General features: G+C 39.8%; 1 non-coding gene across 1 annotated transcript; it reads right to left on the bottom strand.

The window, feature by feature from the left end:
* Nucleotides 1-20,646: 20,646 nt before the first annotated feature.
* On the bottom strand, nucleotides 20,647-20,750 carry LOC112780931 (small nucleolar RNA R71). The gene has a single exon (XR_003191737.1). It is a non-coding gene; the product is annotated as a small nucleolar RNA R71 (small nucleolar RNA).
* Between the last annotated feature and the right edge of the window lie 832 nt (nucleotides 20,751-21,582).

Raw genomic sequence — 21,582 nt, 5'->3', positions numbered from 1 at the left:
CGGAAAGCTAATGGAAGTCTATGCGGATGACATGCTAATCAAAACCCAAAAAGAAGACACACTGCTATCCGACCTGTTCGAAGTATCGACACCATAAGGAAGCATGGGATGAGGCTAAATCCCACGAAATGTACCTTCACAGTAGAAGCTGGTAAATTCCTAGGGTTGATGGTAACCCAAAGAGGCATCGAAGCAAACCCAGACAAGTTCCAAGCAATACTCAACATGAAAAGCCCGACCTGCATGAATGAGATACAACAACTAAATGGAAGACTAGCCGCACTATCCAGATTCTTGGCTGGATCAGCCCTAAAATCTCTCCCTTTCTATGCAATACTAAGGAAGGGAAAGAAGATCGAATGGACTCCAGATTGCGAAAAAGCCTTCCAAGACTTCAAAGAGAACTAGTACTATACGTCACCGTAGGAAGTCGGGCCATAGCATCAGCTCTGGTTAAAGAAGATGACAACGGACAACAACCCGTCTACTTTATCAGCAAGGCTTTACAAGAGGCCGAATTGAACTATCAAAAGATAGAAAAGTTTTCCTATGCCCTCATACTCACGTCCTGAAGACTTCGACCATACTTTCAAGCTCACACCATTAGAGTACGCACTAATCAACCCATGAAAGGCATCCTGCAGAAAATGGACTTGGCCGGAAGAATCCTATAATGGGCAGTCGAGCTGTCTGAGTTCGACCTCAAGTACAAAGCTCGAACCACCATCAAATCCCAGTATTTGGCCGACTTTGTCGCCGAGTACACAGACACCCAGAGGACCCCCATAGAATGGAACCTCTACATCGATGGTTGATCAAACAAAGTCGGGAGTGGAGCAGGCGTCATCCTAGAAAGTGACCAAGGAACCCAACTCGAACTCTCCCTAAGATTTGAGTTCTTCGCCTCAAACAATCAAGCAGAGTACGAAGCCCTACCGGCTGGCTTGAGGTTGGCTAAAGAAGTCGTGGAAAAAAAGCTTACCATATTTAGTGACTCACAGGTAATCACCTCGCAGATAGATGGAAGCTACCAGTTGAAAGACCCCACTACGAAGAAGTACCTGGACAAAACTAAAGAGCAGCTTGGAAGCTTCAACGGATACAAAATCTGACACATCCCCCGGGAGCAAAATGCCCGAGCCAATGCACTCTCAAAACTAGCCAGCACCACGCCAGGGGGCAACAATAGAAGCCTCATCCAAGAAATCTTGCAGCACCCATCAACCTCAAGGCTCAAAGATCGTCCAAATAACAATAAAAAGGTAAAAGTTTAGAACAGAACGCTACCTAGAAAGTTTATTGGAACCCGATTAAGGGTCCGAAGTGCCAACACTAAACTGCAAGGACAAACTCGCTAAAGCAGAGTAAAACAACTCGGAAAGTTGTCAACACAACTAAAAGAAGAACAAACCAATAAATAAAGGTAGAAGTTCACAAAAGAACACTATCTCAAGGTCATCAGAGAGGCTGCTGGCCAGAAAGGCTCAGGCAAGACAACCAAAAGGTAAGCATTTCTCAAAAACACTACCTAGGAGGCAGCCAACGTACTACCAAAACAATCAAAACAAGAAGTTTCACAAAAAGTTAAGCATTAAAACTCAAAGGTTACTCAAACAAGCAACCCAAGAGTGGAAGTGTTTTAACTAAAAACTAAAAGGTTGCTAAGAAGCAACCACAAATGTCAGCAAACAACCCAAAACATCACAATAAAAAGAGTTCAAAGGTCCACAAGTCGGACCACATCAACACAGAGCAAGGAAATAGAAGTCATAAGGGATCCAGCTTCGCCCCTGTTGCGGCCTCCTGAGGAGGAGGAGGAATAACCGAAATAGGAATAGCCCCGACGACACCATCTGGGCCATTTAAGATCTCCACGTTGGGGTCGGCCTCAGATCGGGCTGTTTCAGCAGAAGGGGCCACAGAAACCTTGGCCTTCGGATCAGGAGCAGGGGCCTCATCTTAATCAGGGTCTGGCACAATCTTACCATCCTCCACAATGTTATCCATACTAAACAGAGAGAGATCGACGTCAGGTGCCAGAACCCGGACTTGGGCTTTCAGATTTTCATACAAGGCGATCATACCGTTCACTATGCAACCTTGCAGTTAGGTATAATCATCGTAGGAGGACTAGAGCTTTTCCTTAACCTTAAGAAGCTCGCCATAAGTCCGGGTATAAATCTCCTTGGTCTTCTTCGCCATCTCCTCCTTCAAGTTAGCAGCGGCCTCCGCCGCAGTAGCCCGGACCTTCTTCTTCTCCAAAGAAAGCTCCAACCCCACATTTGTTGTCTCCAGCTCAGCCCTCAACCCCTCCACCCTCTCAAACTCAGCTTTGGCGTTCCCAAGGAAAGCACTGGTGGCATTAATAGGGGACTTCTTAAATTCCCTCGCCAAAGCAGCACTAAGGTTGGCCATCCGGATGCTATTGCTAGACATAAAGTGAAGATGCTTGAGAACAGACATGTCATCAGTCGAGACGAAACCATGCGGGGCAATGTGCTCCTCAGTGAAGGCCACACTATCAAAATTATTATCGTTAAGGTCATAAGCACCGGATGTTTTCTGCTTCTTAGGAGAGAGCTAGGACGAAGAAGGGGAAGAAACAGTGCCAGAGCTTGCAAGAGGCAGATCCGTAGGAGCCACACGAACTTGAGGAGTCGGGATAATCTTCTTCGGACCTTGAGAACCCGAGTCCGGTTTCTTCGGCAGGACCTGGGAAGAACCCTCCCCCAACGTCTTTCTTTGTAGATTTTGAGCAGCCACAGTCTTCTTGTCTTACGGAGGACCTTCATTGAATCAGAGCCAAAAGCCATCTCTGAAAAGGAAAAATCACAAAAATAGTTACATAATGGCAACCACAAACGAAGACAGTAAAAATCTAGGATGTCAGGCACTACCTAGTTCTGAACGGAGAAGAGCAGGATCCCCTAAGAACTTCTTCGTATCCAAATAAGGAGGCTCCCCCCAATGCTCCTCCAAAACACCCACAAAGGCCCTCTCTATCTCGTCAAGACTCTCTAACGAGTACTTAAGCACTATAGGGTTCTCTTGCCACCGAAGGGGAAAAGTGGGTTCCTTACTCTCATCAAGAAAAAAGGGGTGAATGATGGGTGGAAATCAGATTTCCACACAAAACTCACCGGCAAGTGTACCAGGTCGCATCAAGTAGTAATTACTCATAAGAGTGAGGTCGATCCCACAGGGATTGATGGATTGAGCAATTTTAGTTAGGTGATGAATTTAGTTAAGTGAATAGTTGATGATTTGAGTGAATTGTCATCAACAGAAGCTAAATTGCATGAAAATAAAAGGGAGATGGGAAATTGACAGAATAGTAAAGTGCAGAAGAAGTAAAAGAGCTGAAACTTAAAGTGCAAGTAATGCAAATGACTGAAACTTAAAGGGTAAGAAATATAAATTGCTGAATCTAAATTGCTGGGAAATGTAAATTGCTTGAAGAATAAAAGAATTTGGGTGCTGGGACTTGGAATTGAACAAGAAATTTCAAACTAAAGTAAATCAGCAAGCTCTGAGATGCAATACTTCTGATCTGGATCTCAGTAGCAAGAACAGAAATGGAAAATTACTTCAAGAAGTAAAACAGCAAGAAAACTTGAATCAATTATGAAATCCTAAAGAGGAATTGAAGATCGAAGAAGAGAAATGAGATTAGAAAGCAAATCTAGATCTCAATTGCTCCCTTGATCAGGCAGAAAAGTAATTGCAGAAGAAATGGAAAGGAAAACAGTAAATGAAACTTAGATTCAATCCTCCAATTTCCAAAACTATATGAAAGAACAGCAAAGATGATTCTCAGATCCAGATTCAATGGAATTCTTCAATCTCAATTTAAAAATCCAAAACAGAAAAGTAGAAGTTATAGATGAAAGAAATTGAAAATAGAAAACTAAACTCAAATCCAATTCTTAGAACAATTGAGAAAATAGGTAAAAGATGATTCTCAAACTTAGAATCAATGAAGCTCTTCAATCTCAATTCAAACTCTAAGAACAAAAATTAAAATTTGCAGAAGAAAGAAAAATGCAGAAAGAAAACTCAGATCCAAATTCCCAAATCCCAAAACAGTTCAAATCCAAGTGAAAACTAAAAATGGAGCTAAAGGTAAAACTAAAAATGAGCAAAAAAGGTCCTTTACAAATCAAATTAACTTCTATTTATATACTTTCTATTTTTTATTTTTAGAACTTGGAGTGGGGTTTTTAAATTGGTGAAGATTTGGATCCAAGATGGCATTTGATTTGAAAATGGTCCATTGGTCCTAGCTCCAGTGGAGTGCTCAGTGAGTATTATCAACGTAGCGCTACATGCTTTGTCATGCTTCCCTTGCGTGCATGCAATTCCTCAGCGCTCAGTTGAAAGATGCAACGTAGCGCTACACTTGGTGTGAGGTTCCCCCTTTGAACCTTGGCTACTCCACTTTGAGTGCTGTGTCTTGCTTTTCTTTTGAGCCATGCACGAAAAAGGTAGAAGGAGTTAACGTAGCGCTCACTTCAATTGAGCGCTGGTGCCTTGTAGTTGAGCGCTTCGTTTTGATTGTCAACGTAGCGCCCTTGCTCCCCTTGCTTGGCCTCTCCATACTAGCGTTCACTCTTCAAACGCTGCACTGGCTTAGTGAGCGCTCCTTATTCCTTGCTTTTTGATTGATGCCTGTTAGCTTTTTCTTTCTTTTTTTTGCTTAGAAAGCTTATTTATTAATGAAAGCTTGGTGGCAAGTGTTGCAGCAGCCTTTTGGCTTAATTTTTGCTCAACACTCCTTCACCACAGACATTTGGCTCACAATTTATTCCTAGGAACATTGATTCCCAGCATCTCTTTGGATTACTAAATGCTTTGTAACTAGGTTGCTCTTGATAATGGACTTTCGGTTGGCAATCCCAGATTAGTTAATCCAAGTGGTCAAGTTTTAAAATACTCCTCAGAACCTAATTGTCCAAGCATATCCTAGTACAAAAGCACCACAGGCATATGTCCTAAGGTCCAAGCTATTGGTGTCTAGCCTTATTGTTTGTTTCTTTGCTAATTCTTGGCTTTTCTCTTTCTTTTTCTTTCTTACTTTGATCCATTCTCAAGGGATGTTTATTAACAAAAGGCTTTATAGCAGCACCCTAATTCACACTTCAAGGAACATTTTATTATGCAGATTTTATTATTGAGCTAATCATTAAATCAAACAAGTACCACCACTGAATTTCATTCTAATTCTTACAACATTGGACAATCACTTTCTGTTTCAAGCACTTTTCTTTTATTGATGCATAAAGGGAGACAAAACATGAATTTAAAGCATATGAGTGACAACAAGCATAATGCAAATCCTAACAAGAAAACTACTTAAGATATGAAAATGCAAAACATAAAACATTTGGAGGCATATCATGTTTCAGATATGCATCATCCTTATTTGATTAAAAATATGAAAAGAACTCCACTACCTCTAGTTGTCGTGCTCTTTCCCCTTGTTGCTTTCTCCTTTCTTCTTCTTCTTCTTCTTCTTTCTTTTTTGGGGTTCTTCAACAGGGCACCTTCTATCCCAAATGTGGTCTACCTGATCCCAGAGTCCAGCATCTTTCAATCCTTGTTGCATGTGTGCTGTTTATTTATTGGCTACTGCTCTCTGATGATCAATCAACTCTTGCCATTGCCCAAATGGTTTGATCTGTTGGTTCAATGTTGGCATGCTATGGACTACGTAGTCCAACTTTGCTTGAGTTGCTATATCATACTCCATTCTATCCACAAACCTATGCTCTCCAATTGTATGATATATGTTTTTCCATTGGTAGAGATTTTGGGTGTATTCCCCGTACTTGGCCTGCCGTAGGAACAATCCATTAACTGATTCTTGAACGTTTGCTGATTGTTCCTTTTGCCCCTCAAGAATTCCTGCTTGAAACTCCCTTTCTTGTTCTAACATCTGGAGCTGGAAGTTGTCTTGCTTGTCCATCATTTGCTGCTGCCAATGCAGTTGTTGTTCACAATCCTTCAAATATTGCTCTTGTTGTTGCAAGTATAGCTCTTATTGCCTCAAATACTGCTCCTGTGCTCTCATGTGTTATTGAGACATTTCTTCAATGGCCCTTTGCAATTGGCTCATTTCCATTGCACCAGGAGCTTGTTCTCCCTCCACTTGTGGTCTTCTTCCTCTACCTTAAGCTCTTTCTTCCTCTTGGTTGTCATCATCAGTAGCACCTTCCATGCTTTGCCTTGTGATTTCCCTGCGTCCTTTTACCTTTTCTGTATCTTCATCTTTAAAGAGCACCCCAACCCTGTTGCATAGCCTCAGAATAGTGCTCGGATAACCAAGCCTACTTGATTTACTTGTATTCTCAGCCAACTCTTGAATGCTATCTGCTATGAGCTGTGAGAGGTTGATTTCTCCTCCCTTTAAGATGCAATATGTCAGGATAGCTCGCTTGATTGTGACTTCTGAGGTGTTTTCAGTAAGGAGTATAGACCTCTTCACTATCTCATACCACCCTTTGGCCTCACGTATGAGATCTATTCTTTTCAAGTGGGTTGGAGCTCCCTCTGAGTCCCTTTCCCAGTCTTTGTCTTCAAAGCATAACCCATGTAATATCTCGTCAGGGTCATTCTCACCCTGCAATCTTTCCTCAAAGCTAAGCTCCCCATAGGTTATTACTCTCAACTATAGGACCCTCATGACTGATGGTGGACTAAAATCTACCTCAACACCCCTGACATAGCTCTTATAAGGAGGGCTGTCCTGGCTTGTCTTCACAGCATTTGCGTAGAATTCTCTTATCATGACTACACTGATGTCTATGAGAGGTTCACACAAAAGTTTCCACCTCCTTTCCTAGGTAATTCTTCTCATGATAGGATACTCTCCACCCCTCAGTCTAAAGCCCATTTTTGGAATGATGTGCTTTGATTTCATGAGCCTATGATACCTTGATTTATGAAACTGAGACTTAAATATCTTTGTATCATAAGTTGATGGTTCGGCTACCACTGGTTCTTTTCCTTTCCTTCTCTTAGAACTTGATGAAGCCATGAATTCGAAAAGAATGGAGAAGAAAAGATGAATCTTGGGTTAAGGTACGGTCTTGTTATGAAAAGAGATGAGAGATAAGTTGCTGTTGGGTATTTTGTGTTGTCTTTGGGTAAATAGGGGCTGCTGTAACATGTTTGGGATGAAGGCGTGAGTGAAACAAAAGCAAATAAATGAGTAAGTCTTGTATGAGGAGAGAAGGGATATGTGAGCTATGAAGTGTCACCACCTATTTATAGTCAAGGCATGAATCTTTGGAACAAAACCACAAGTGGGAAAGCTTCGGTTGAGCAAAATGAAAGGTGAAGATTGAGCAAAACTTTGTATAAAGCTCATAGCATGGACGGATAGCATGCAAAGATGAAGGAGGACAAGGATTGCTCCCCCATTGGATGCATGTGGTTCGACTTCCAAGGCATTAATGCATGCGGATTTTGTCTCCAAGAGAGCATCATTCTCTAGGCACATGTGACTCTCTTTTTATCTTGTCATAACCATGCATGCTCCCTTTTGTCTTCTTCTCAATCTCCCTTGTACCTATACAATTAAATCAAGACAATGGTGAGCTTTAAGGTTTGAATTACGGTGGTGTAGTGCCAAGCAATAAAGAAAAACAAAAGTCTACATGTTCCTTATTCATAAATAACCAATTGTGCTCCTTAGATAGTGAACAAAAATTTGGTGAACACCAAACTTGTCCCCTGCTAAGTGATCCATATAAAATGCAAAGAACATCCATCACAATTGGTACATTCATCATAAGGGACACTTTATTTTCTACCATAAACTCATAAAATGAAACAATGTATGGTTCATCTATTCATAAATTTGATCCTTTGAGTAAAAAATGGTTTTTCCGAGATTCAAGCATATGTAGACACCAAACTTAGTGTTTGGCTATATACTCCACCTGAATGAATAAGTATATATCCTAAGATAGCTTGAGAAGCTATTTTGGAGAGCCTTTAGGTACACCAAACTTAGGAATTAGACATATGCTTCACACTAAAAGAACTCAAATATATGCTAGGAGAGCCATTTATTGAAATTAAAACAAAGCAAGAATATCAAATCATGGGCTACCTCCCATGGAGCGCTCTTTTATTGTCATTAGCTTGACATTGACTCCTTATTAGGGTGGCTGATGATTGTGGGTGCCTTAGTTTGTCTCCTCTCACTGTAAGCTTTCTTCCAGTGCCTTGATGTTCAATCTCTGTATGCTCCAGCGAGAGTATCCTATTGATAGTGTAGTAATCATCAGATTGTTGCTCTGTCCCAACTGTTGGTAGATTAGTTACACTTTATCTCCCTTTGAGAATCCTTCAGTTGGGATCTTTTTGTTTTTCCTCCATTTTAGGGCCTTTTTCTTGCTTTTCTTCCCCTTTTTTGGTGATTTTTCTGCTTTGACAGTGGGCTATATTTTAGGATCTGTCTTCTTAGTGGCCAACACCACACTTTCTTCTTGCTTTCTCTCATCATTCTGTACGATATCATTCTCCTTTTGTCCTGCTTTGCTGCTTGTCTCTTGCTTTGGAGGGGAACTAATGAGTATCTCCTTGGATTCTTCCTTCCAATGCAAGTCTTCTCTGTCATCCTTCATGCATTTTTCCATTTCATCAGTATGATGTGCTTCTGGAAAGATATTCAGAGTGATTCTCTTATCATGTACCCTTAGGGTCAATTCTCCTTGTTCAACATCTATGGCCCTTGCTGTGGCCAGGAATGGTCTTCCCAAGATAATAGAGTCACTCCCTTCTTTTCCTAGGTCCAGGATTACAAAGTCTGCAGGGAATATAAACTTATCCACCTTGACCAAAAGGTTTTCAATCACTCCTTTGGAAAATACCAATGATTTGTCCACAAGCTTTAATGACATCTGTGTGGGCCTTACCTCCTCTATGCATAGCTTTCTCATTATAGAATAAGGCATTAGATTGATGCTGGCTCCTAAGTCACACAGTGCTTTTTTAATGGTCATATTACCAATGGTGCAAGGTAAGAAGAAGCTCCCAGGGTCTTGGAGCTTTGGAGGGAGCCCTTTTTGGATCACTGCACTGCATTCTTGTGTCAGAAGCACTGTTTCCTTCTCATGCCAGCTTCTCTTTTTGTTGATGAGCTCCTTCAGGAACTTTGCATATAGAGGCATCTGCTCTAATGCTTCAGCAAGTGGGATATTAATCTCCAGCTTCTTGAAGACCTCAAGGAACTTGGGGAATTATTGATCCTTGAGTTCTTTTTTGTAGTCTTTGAGGATATGGCAGAGGAGGTGTGTAAGCCTTCACAACCTTCTTCTGTTCTTGTGATGATTCCTCCATGACTTATTTCCCTTTCCTTGAAGCTTGGAGCTGCTCATCTTTTTCCTTAAGCTTCTCCTGTTCTTGCTCATCTTCTTCCTTGTTTCTGGCTTCATCTTTCTTGCTGCTAGCCTTGTCATTGTCCATAGGCTTCTTGTTGACTTCTTTGTCATTCACTAAGGTTCTTCCACTCCTTAATTGGATAGCTTTGCATTCTTCTTTGGGATTCAGAATGGTATCACTTGGGAGTGAGCTTGTGGTATCTGTGGCTGATTGTGGGATGTTGAGGGTGGATGATAGTTGTTTTGGTTAGTGGTTGGGTTATTGGGTGGATAATAGCTGGAATTGGGGTAGTTATTTTTGGGTTTTCTGTATGGATTGTGGTTAGTGTTTTTCTGGTTGTGGTTTGTGTTTCTTGAGTTGTTCTGGTTTGAATTTTTCTGCCAAGGCTACTGGTTTTGATTGTCTCCCCACCTTAGATTGGGATGGTTTCTTCAAGAGGGCTTGTATGTGTCTCTATGGAATTCATTCTAGCTGGATCCTTGGTTGTGCATGTAATTCACTTGTTCCTGTTGCTGATCTTCACAATTTTCCTCATTTTGTCCCCACCCAGTTGGTGGTTGATTGGTGATATTTACTGATGCAACTTGTAGACTATCAATCCTCTTAGCCATCTGCTCAAATTGTTGCTGGATTTGCTGATGCATCACCTTGTTTTGAGCTAGAATAGTGTCCACACCTTCCAACTCCAGTACACCTTTTCTCTGGGTTGGTTAGTGTTGTCTTTGATGAGCAAAGAAGTATTGATTGTTTGCCACCATATCTATGCGGTTTTGGGCTTCCTCTGCTGTCTTCATTAGTTGCAATGAACCTCCTGCTGAATGATCTAATGCTTCCTGAGCTTTCAGAGTCAATCCTTCATAGAAATTCTGAAGTATGTCCCATTCATTGAACATTTTAGGGGGGCATTTTCTAATCAAGGCCTTGTATCTCTCCCAAGCCTCATAGAGGGATTCTGCGTCCATCTGTGTGAAGGTTTGCACCTCTGTCTTCAACCTGATAATCCTTTGAGGTGGGTAGAACTTGGCTAGGAATTTGCTCACTAGATCCTCCCAGCTAGTGATGTTTTCTTGTGGAAAGGCTTCCAGCCATTGAGCAGCCTTGTCCCTCAATGAAAATGGGAACAGCAAGAGTTTATATATGTCTGGATGCACACCGTTGGATTTCACTGTGTCACAGATCCTCATGAAGATAGATAAATGCTGATTTGGATCTTCTAGTGGGCTTCCTCCATAGGAGCAGTTGTCTTGTACCAAAGTGATAAGCTGGGGCTTTAATTCAAAGTTGTTTGCATTGACATTTGGGGTAAGGATGCTACTCCAATAATGCCTTGGATTAGCAAATGTGTAAGATGCCAAGACTCTCCTCTGGGGTTGACCATTGTTGTTGGCTACTCAGACTAGTGGATTTGTTGGATTCTCCTCCATTTCTTGGTATTCCTCTTCAGAAACTTCTTCACCGATGACACCTTTTCCTCTTGCTTCTGTTCTTAATCTTCAGAGAGTCCTCTCATCTTGATCACAGAAGGTAGGGATCTCTCTCCTTGCCTCTGTCATACAATAGCAAGAAAAACACACAGAAAAACCAGAAAACAAAAACAATTCACTCTACTGCTAGAGTGAGATTATGGTTAGCTTAAAGTGAGAGGGGAAATTGATAGAATAGTAAAGTACAGAAGAAGTAAAAGAGCTAAAACTTAAAGTGCAAGTAATGTAAATGACTGAAACTTAAAAGGCAAAAAATGTAAATTGTTGAATCTAAATTGCTGAGAAATGTAAATTGCTTGAAGAATAAAAGAATTTGGGTGCTGGAACTTGGAATTGAACAAGAAATTGCAAACTAAAGTAAATCAGCAAGCTCTGAAATGCAAGACTTAAGATCTAGATCTCAATAGCAAGAACAGAAATGGAAAATTGCTTCAAGAAGTAAAAAAGCAAGAAAACTTGAATCAATTATGAAATCCTAAAGAGGAATTGAAGATCGTTGAAGAAAAATGAGATTAGAAAGCAGATCTAGATCTCAATTGCTCTCTTGATCAAGCAGAAAAGTAATTGCAGAAGAAATGGAAAGGAAAACAGTAAATAAAACTTAGATTCAATCCTCCAATTTCCAAAACTATATGAAAGAATAGCAAAGATGATTCTCAGATCCAGATTCAATGGAATTCTTCAATCTCAATTTAAAAACCTAAAACAGAAAAGTAGAATTATAGATGAAAGAAATTGAAAACAGAAAACTAAACTCAAATCCAATTCTTAGAAAAATTGAGAAAAGAGGTAAAAGATGATTCTCAAACTTAGAATCAATGAAGCTCTTCAATCTCAATTCAAACTCTAAGAACAAAAATTAAAATTTTCAGAAGAAAGAAAAATGCATAAAGAAAACTCATATCCAAATTCCCAAATCCCAAAACAATTCAAATCCAAGTGAAAACTAAAAATGGAGCTAAAGGTAAAACTAAAAATGAGCAAAAAAGGTCCTTTACAAATCAAATTAACTCCTATTTATACACTTTCTATTTTTGATTTTTAGAACTTGGAGTGGGCTTTTTAAATTGGTGAAGAAGTGGATCCAGTATGGAATTTGATTTGAAAATGGTCCATGGGTCCTAGCTCCAGTGGAGCGCTCAGTGAGGATTATCAACGTAGCGCCACATGCCTTGTCATGCTTCCCTTGCGTGCTTGCAATTCCTCAGTGCTCAGTTGGAAGATGCAACGTAGCGCTACACTTGGTGTGAGGTTCCCCCTTCGAACCTTGGCTACTCCACTTTGAGTGCTGTGTCTTGCTTTTCTTTTGAGCCATGCTCGAAAAAAGTAGAAGGAGTTAACATAGCGCTCACTTCAATTGAGCGCTGGTGCCTTGTAGTTGAGTGCTTCGTTTTGATTGTCAACGTAGCGCCCTTGCTCCCTTTGCTTGGCCTCTCCACACTAGCGTTCACTCTTTAAACGCTGCGCTGGCTTACTGAGCGCTCCTTATTCCTTGGTTGAGCGCTACGCTTTAGTATCATGGGCCACGCTTTGGTTGAGCACGCTTTCATGGTTCTTTCTTTTCTTCTCCTACAAGCAACCAAATAAACTTATCAAAGTATCATCAAATTTACAAGGTTTCTAAATCATTCATAAAATCAACTAATTCTAGCTTAAACCCTATGATTTTGTGTCAATTAAATGATGGTTGATTGGTTTAACATAACCATGAAAATCCACTCCAAATCACTTACTTATAGTGCAAGAAAGTGCATAAAACCTAATCAAACAAGTGAAAAATGCTTGAAAAGCTAGCATAAGATGACTAGTCATCAGTGAACCTCATTCACAGCCCGGACCTTGAAATAAAAATTTTTAAAATTGTGGAAAGAGTCTCAAAAATGGCAAAAACTTTTCTACCTTGGGTAGCCCGGGAGGAGATCCAAGAAGCCTTCTTCTTGGCCGCCCCCGACGTAATCAACACGAACAGGAACAGAAACAGACAAAGGAAAGGTCGGACAACCAACTCTTGACACAACAGCTGAAAAATTTTCATAGAAGCCCAAGAGTTGGGATGAAGCTGAGAAGAGGCAAGGTTACAGTTCCAAAGGATTTCAGTCTCAAACTCAGAAAATGGAATGGTGTTGCCTAGCTTGGTGAAAAATCAATCATATACATAAAAGAACGGATGCTCTGTCCGACTTAGAGGAGGAAAGCAAACTCTCTCCTCAGGGTCAGGGGACACTAACTCATAGTCCTTCTCATCCTCCCTATTCCCACAAATCCTATGATATCTCTTAAACTTTTCACAGTACTCCCAATCTGCTACAGTAACACAACCCAATACTACGGAATCTAACTAGTCAGCCATGCCAGGAGGAACCTTTGTGGCCATTTCAACAATATTCATATGAGACATAGAAACTATACCTACAGCAATAAAATGAAAAGGCATCATTACCAAACCACTCAGCCAAAAAACGAAAACAAAGAAATAACCAGCAAACAGCAGCAAGACAGCAAAGGGCGCCCCAAGGTTCGCAAGAACAAACCATACCGCAACCTAGAGACACCCTTTGAAGGCAGAATAGGCACAAGACAGAAAAATGCAAAGGATCAAAGAAGATCAAAAGTCCTAGCCATTCAGCAGCAATTAAAAGATTAAAACTTTAAAAGAAACAAAAACAGGCAGCACCACCAAAAGAAAGCACAAAACAAGAAAGAAGGATCACAACTGCCATCAAACAAGAAAAATCCAAAATGCTGCAAGTGAGTACCAACCTGAAAAAAAAAGAAGCAAAAATGGCGATGAACAAACGGCGAATTCGCAAACGATCCACACCAACGAGCGCCTCGAAGCTTCAAAGAAAAGAAAAACTTGGGGCAAACGAAAGAATAAAATGAAAGAAGGTTTCTTCTCAGAAAGCAAAGGGAAGCAGCTGGAAGCAAAAAGTGAAGAAAGCAAAGCCCCTTTGATTTTAAACAAAATACAGAGAGGGAAAGCAAAACGGCAAAGGAATAAAGAGCCCAATTAATAGGCTTTAAAATCGCTCGCAGATATTTAAGAAACTGCTATGCTCGAAAATGGTGTAGCATTTAAAAGCAAAACGCTTCACGTTTCGAAAGAATTAAAGGCATAGAAATCACCCGCGAAGGATCAACAAACCGGGATACGACCTCATAAAGAGACCGAAGCTCAAGCAGGGGCACTATTCATACCCCGACTTGAGTTATGGGGCCGGATTGGCCGCAAACAAAAGGACCGACCTCGTGAAAGGTTGGTTCATTACCGACCTCTTTGCAAAGAGCTTGGAAGACCTCAAAAGAGGCCCAAAGAGGCCTAAATCAAAGAGCCACCACCTACTGAAAAGCGGTTGGCGAAAGATATAATCTCATCTGCAAAAGATAAGATAGGATAACAATCTTATCCCAAGGAAGATCATCGAAACACCACTATAAGTACACTGGAACCCCCAGGTATAACTCATACTCTAATTCTACTAAAAATCTACCTAAAGCCTATACTGACTTCAGCATCGGAGTCTCTTGCAGGTACCGCCACCCCTCTCCAAGAGATCGAGACCAGCGGCACCTCAGCTCCAGCAAGTCGAATATGGCAAACTCAACCAAACCAGAAGATCTCATCCGAGATCGACCTCAATATTTTGGGTAACCCTTAGAATAGGTTCTGAAAGAAGCAAGGGAAGTTCATGGCTACTATAGCTGAAGCGGTGAACCACTTGACCTTACTACGCTCAAGAAATCAAGATATCCCCCTTGAGGAAGGTGGAGGATCAACTAAGGAATGTAGAGAGGAGGAGAATATAGAGCCTCAAGAGAAAGAAGAAGAGCTAGGACAAAAATCGCAACAATAGAAGGAAGGTAATACAAGTGAACCGGAAGAGGTGAATGGAGAATTGAGGGAGTTTGATCAAGAATTGGATTGCATCATCAATGATTTTTTGTCCACCTTGGTTAACATCCTCAATGATCTTGAGGAACCTTCCACTCTTGAGTTTGAGAGAGAAAGGGAAGGGCTAGAAAAGAGTGGTGAGGAAGAGTTAGTCAACAAAGAAGCGGAAGCTTTCATGCAAGAGTTTACAAGAGTGATTCGAACCGAAGGGCAATTTGAGTGGGTAACAATTTCTTCAATGAGCTTCATAGGCCCACACCACTTTGCTCTATTGGAAACGAATCATCAACTTAAGGCCTTTCTTGGAGCGTTGAATGTTGAAAGAGTGGATGTTAGTTGCCAAAGGAGTTCAAGACATAAATGGTACAAGGTTCAATTAGGAGGATTCCAAGATTCAAGTGGGTGCTTCAAAGGTTCTTGGGGTGGTTGTCCATCCAAAGGCACCAGTGAAAAACAACAAGAGGGTGACAGAGAACCCAAAGTGTGGGATCCGGGCATACACCTCTACAACTAACAATTTTGGCTCCCAATTTCTTGCTAGAGGTTGTTTGAGAGCTTAATGTACTTCATATGGGATCCCGGAGGAGTTTTGAAGAGCAAACATGGGTGGTAACTCAAGGATGAGTGGAAGCATAAGCCACCATGACACAAGCTTCACTCAAAAAGTCCAACTTAAGGACTTTAAACCAAAGTGCTAGGTGGGAGACACCCTACTATGGTAATATCCTTCTAACTTTCTCTCTTTTAGCTTTTATTTCTTGAATAATTGGTTATGTTGCTTAGTTAGTTTAGTTGCATTTTGGTGTTGGCTAGGTAATTTTAGAAGAATAAGGTGTTTTTGGAGTTTTAACATGTTTTGGGGCTTGAAAACCTGTTTTGGATGTCACCTTGGTGCCCTTAAGGCACTAAAATTTTTTGCAGAAACAGAGTTCTATGCATACGCACGTACCTGTGCGCGCGCACATTCCACAACACCTAGTCTGTCCGTAGCGCTCGCACATCTTGTGCGTGGGAACCCTATCCTATTTTTCTTCCTGTGCGTTAGCACACTTGTTGTGCACACGCACAGTTCACCCTGTTTCTTATTTAAAAAAAAGGCTACCTGTGCGTGCGCACATTTTTGTGCGCATGCACAACCCTTGGCAACCCTTCTGCGAATAGCACACACACCCAATGTGCGTGGGAACAACCTTGGTTTTCCCTTGTTTGTGCACGCACAGACCGTTGTGCGTGCATACACCCCTTGATTCCTATTCTGTTTGCAGCGCCCGCACGCTGCTGTGCGTGCGCATACCCCTCATTTTCTCTAGTGTGCGCCCGCACACTACCTTATGTGTACGAACAAGGCCCTTTTTGAATGTTAATTCAAAAGGGGAGATCAATCGCGCTTCAGCTTCACCTCAAAACCCTTTTTTTTCTTCTTTTCTTCTTCTCTGAAGCATCCCCCAGCCCTCAACCCTTCACCACCCAAACCACCACCAACCATCTCCGTTCGTCTGACCACACTACCACTGACGACCAATGTTGCCTACCTTTTCTCTCTTTCCTTCTTCCCTTTTCTTTCCCCTTTCTCCATTCCTTCTTCTCTGTGTGCAACCTTGTCTCTGTGCCAACCACCTCTGTCTGCGTCTTCCAGTCCAGTGAGTAACCACCAGTGGCGGTGAACCTCTGTGCCACCGTGACCACACCACTACTTCCTACCCCATTCTTCTTCTTTCTTCATCAACGCAGGTTCCATCCCCTTCCCTACATCCTGATGAGCGAATAATTTATACACTTTTTGGCATTGTTTTTACATAGTTTTTAGTATGATTTAGTTAGTTTTTAATATATTTTTATTAATTTTTAAATAAAAATCATATTTCTGGACTTTACTATGAGTTTGTGTATTTTTCTATGATTTCAGGTAATTTCTGGCTGAAATTGAGGGACCTGAGCAAAAATCTGATTCTGAGGCTGAAAAAGGACTGCAGATGCTATTGGATTCTGACCTCCCTGCACTCAAAGTGGATTTTCTGGAGCTACAGAAATATAAATGGAGCGCTCTCAATTGCGTTGGATAGTAGACATCCAGAGCTTTCCAGCAATATATAATAGTCCATACTTTGTCCAAGTTTAGATGATGCAAACTGGCGTTTAACGCCAGTTTTCTGCCCTATTCTGACATTAAACGCCAGAAACAAGTTGCAAAGCAGAGTTAAACGCTAGAAACAAGTTACAAACTGGCATTCAACTCCAAGGAAGACCTCTACACATGAAAGCTTCAATGCTCAGCCCAAGCACACACCAAGTGGGCCCAGAAGTAGATTTTTGCATCATTTACTCATTTCTGTAAACCCTAGTAACTAGTTTAGTATAAATAGGATTTTTTACTATTGTATTGACATCTCTGGATAGTCTTTGAATAATTTTGTGTTCTGAGATCACGTTTAGGGGGCTGGCCATTCGGCCATGCCTGGATCACTTTCACATATGTATTTTCAACGGTAGAGTTTCTACACACCATAGATTAAGGTGTGGAGCTCTGCTGTTCCTCATGAATTAATGCAAAGTAATATTGTTTTTCTATTCAAATCAAGCCTATTTCTTCTCTAAGATATTCATTCGCACACAAGAACATGATAACTGTGATGATTATGTGACACTCATCACCATTCTCACCTATGAACGCGTGCTTAACAAACACTTCCGTTCTACATGAAAACAAGCTTGAATGCATATCTCTTAGCCTCATGATCTACGATCAGAGTCTTCGTGGTATAGGCTACAATTATTTGCGGCCATTCTTGAGATCCAGAAAGTCTAAACCTTGTCTGTGGTATTCCGAGTAGGATCTGGGAAGGGATGGCTGTGACGAGCTTCAAACTCGTGAGTGCTGGGCGTAGTGACAGACGCAAAAAGGATCACTGGACCCTATTCCAGCATGATCGAGAACCGACAGATGATTAGCCATGCGGTGACAGCACATTTGGATCATTTTCACTGAGAGGACGGGATGTAGCCATTGAAAACGGTGATGCCCAACATACAGCTTGCCATGGAAAGGAGTATGAATGATTGGATAAAAGCAGTGGGAAAGCAGAGGTTCAGAAGGAACAAAAGCAACTCCATACGCTTATCTGAAATTCACACCAATGAATTACATAAGTATCTGTATCCTATTTTATATTTTATTTATATTTTAACTATCAATTCACCATAACCATTTGAATCCGCCTGACTGAGATTTGCAAGATGACCATAGCTTGCTTCAAGCCGACAATCTCCGTGGGATCGACCTTACTCACGTAAAGTTTATTACTTGGACGACCCAGTGCACTTGCTGGTTAGTTGTGTGAAGTTGTGAAAAAGAACTAAGATTATGAACGTGCGTATTAAGTTTTTGGCGCCGTTACCAAGGAATGAACGATCACGATTTCGTGCACCAAGTTTTTGGCGCCGTTGCCGGGGATTGTTCGAGTTTGGACAACTGACGGTTCATCTTGTTGCTCAGATTAGGTAATTTTATTTTAATTTTAAGCTTTTGATTTTTATTATTTTTATTTTTATTTTCGATAAATTTTCAAAAAAAAAATATTTTTATAAAATAAATAAATTATTCTATGGCTTCAAGAATGAATTCTAGAGTTTCATGATGATCTATTGAAGTCTGGCTGGCTGTAAAGCCATGTCTAATCCTTTGGACCGAGGTTTCAACTATCATTAGAGAAGAGCTTCTTTGTCTTTCTCATTAATTTAGCTTTTGTATGTAATGATCTGCTAAAGCTTGGCTAGCCATTGGCCATGTCTAGTGTTTTGGACCGGAGCTTTCACTGAAAGCTTGGCTGGCTAGTAAGCCATGTCTAATTCCTGGACTGGAGCTTTAGACTAACATTGCATGATTCCTGGAATTCTCATTAAAAATTTTGAAATCCGTATTTTTCTTTTCCAATTAATTTTCGAAAAAATCCAAAAAAAAATTTAATAAAATCATAAAAACCAAAATTTGATGTTTCTTGCTTGAGTCTAGTGTCAATTTTTAAGTTTGGTGTCAATTGTATCTTTTTAATTTTTCATTAAAATTTTCGAAAACTAATGCATTTGTTCTTCATGATCTTCAAGTTGTTCTTGATGAATTAATTTGTTTGATCTTTGCATTTTTATGTTTTGTGTCTTTTCTTGTTTTTCATATGCAATTTCAATTTGTTAGTGTCTAAAGTTTGAAAATTTCTGAGTTTGGTGTCTTGCATGTTTTTCTTTTCTTAAAAATTTTCAAAAATAAGTTCTTGGTGTTCATCTTGACATTCAAAGTGCTCTTGGTGTTCATCTTGACATTCAAAGTGTTCTTGCATGCATCATGTGTTTTGATTCATAATTTTCATGTTTTGAGTCTTTTGGTTGTTTTTCTCTTTCTTCATTAAAAATTAAAAAATAAAAAAAATATCTTTCCCTTATTCTCTCATAAATTTTCGAAAATTTGGTTTGATTTAGTCAAAAAGTTTTTAAATTTAATTGTTTCTTATGAGTCAAATCAAATTTTCAATTTAAAAATTCTATCTTTTTCAATTTTTTTTTAAAAATCAAATCTTTTTCATTTTTTCTTTCATAATTTCGAAATTTTCAAAATTTATTTTCAAAATATTTTTCTTATTTCTATTTCATATTTTCGAAATTAATGCTAACAATTAATGTGATTGATTCAAAAATTTTAAGTTTGTTACTTGTCTAGTAAGAAAGGTTCAATCTTTAAATTTTAAAATCATATCTTTTTGTTTCTTGTTAGTCAAGTAATCAACTTTAATTTTCAAAATCAAATCTTTTTAAATTTCTTTTTCAAATCTTTTTCAAAATAAATTTCAATCACATCTTTTTCAAAATGAATTTCAAAATCTTTTCTAACCTCTTATCTTTTCAAAATTGATTTTCAAATCTTTTTCAAATTAATCCTATCTTTTTGTTTGATTCTTATCTTTTTCAAAACTACCTAACTAATTTTCTCTCTCTAATTTTCGAAAATCACTAACCTCTTTTTCAAAATTTCTTTTCATTAACTAATTATTTTAAATTTTAATTTTAATTTTATTCCTTTTCGTATTTTCGAATTATAACTAATATTTAAAATAAAAACAAAAATATTTTTATTTTATTTTATTTTATTTTCGAATTCTTCTCCCTCTCATCTCCTTCTATTTATTTATTTATCTACTAACACCCTTCTTTCACTCAAAAATTCGAACCCACTCTTCTCCTCTGTGTTCTAATTCTTATCTTTTCCTTTTTCTATTCTTCTCTTCTTATACTCATATAAGGAATCTCTATACTGTGACATAGAGGATTCCATATTTTCTTTTCTGTTCTCTTCTTTTTCATATGAGCAGGAACAAGGATAAGAACATTCTTGTTGAAGCTGATCCTGAACCTGAAAGGACTCTCAAGAGGAAGCTAAGGGAAGCTAAAGCACAACTCTCTGGAGAAAATCTGACAGAAATTTTCGAAAAAGAAGGAGACATGGCCGAACCCAACAACAATGCAAGGAAGATGCTTGGTGACTTCACCGCACCAAATTCCAACTTACATAGAAGAAGCATCTCAATCCCTGCCATTGGAGAAAACAATTTTGAGCTAAAGCCTCAATTAGTTTCTCTGATGCAACAGAATTGCAAGTTTCATGGACTTCCATCAGAAGATCCTTTTCAGTTTTTAACTGAATTCTTGCAGATCTGTGATACTGTTAAGACCAATGGGGTTGATCCCGAGGTCTACAGGCTTATGCTTTTCCCGTTTGCTGTAAGAGACAGAGCTAGAATATGGTTGGACTCTCAACCTAAAGATAGCTTGAACTCTTGGGATAAGCTGGTCACGGCTTTCTTAGCCAAGTTCTTTCCTCCTCAAAAGCTTAGCAAGCTTAGAGTGGATGTTCAAACCTTCAAACAGAAAGAAGGTGAAACCCTCTATGAAGCTTGGGAAAGATACAAGCAACTGACCAAAAAGTGTCCTTCTGACATACTTTCAGAATGGACCATCCTGGATATATTCTATGATGGTCTGTCTGAATTATCAAAGATATCACTGGACCATTCTGCAGGTGGATCCATTCACCTAAAGAAAATGCCTGTAGAAGCTCAGAAACTCATTGACATGGTTGTAAATAACCAGTTCATGTACACTTCTGAAAGGAATCCTGTGAGTAATGGGACGCCTCAGTGGAAGGGAGTTCTTGAAATTGATACTCTGAATGCTATATTGGCTCAGAATAAAATATTAACTCAGCAAGTCAATATGATTTCTCAGAGTCTGAATGGATTGCAAAATGCATCCAACAGTACTAAAGAAGCATCTTCTAAAGAAGAAGTTTATGATCCTGAGAACCCTGCAATGGCAAAGGTGAACTATATGGGTGAAGCCTATGGAAACACCTATAATCCCTTATGGAGAAATCATCCAAATTTCTCATGGAAGGATCAACAAAAGCCTCAACAAGGTTTTAATAATGGTGGAAGAAACAAGTTTAGCAATAGCAAGTCTTTTCCATCATCTTCTCAGCAACAGACAGAGAATTCTTAGCAGAATCTATCTAGCTTAGCAAATATAGTCTCTGATCTATCTAAGGCCACTCTGAGTTTCATGAATGAAACAAGGTCCTCCATTAGAAATTTGGAGGCACAAGTGGGCCAGCTGAGTAAAAGAGTCACTGAAACTCCTCCTAGTACTCTCCCAAGTAATACAGAAGAGAATCCAAAAAGAGAGTGCAAGGCCATAACCTTACTTGGTGTGGCCGAACCCAGAGAGGAGGAAAAGGATGTGAATCCTAGTGAGGAAGACCTCCTGGGACGTTCA

This window comes from Arachis hypogaea, chromosome 19 (genome assembly GCF_003086295.3).
Source record: "Arachis hypogaea cultivar Tifrunner chromosome 19, arahy.Tifrunner.gnm2.J5K5, whole genome shotgun sequence".
NCBI lineage: Eukaryota > Viridiplantae > Streptophyta > Magnoliopsida > Fabales > Fabaceae > Arachis > Arachis hypogaea.
Note: the sequence above shows the minus strand (reverse complement) of the source record. Positions and strands in the feature narration are given on the sequence as shown.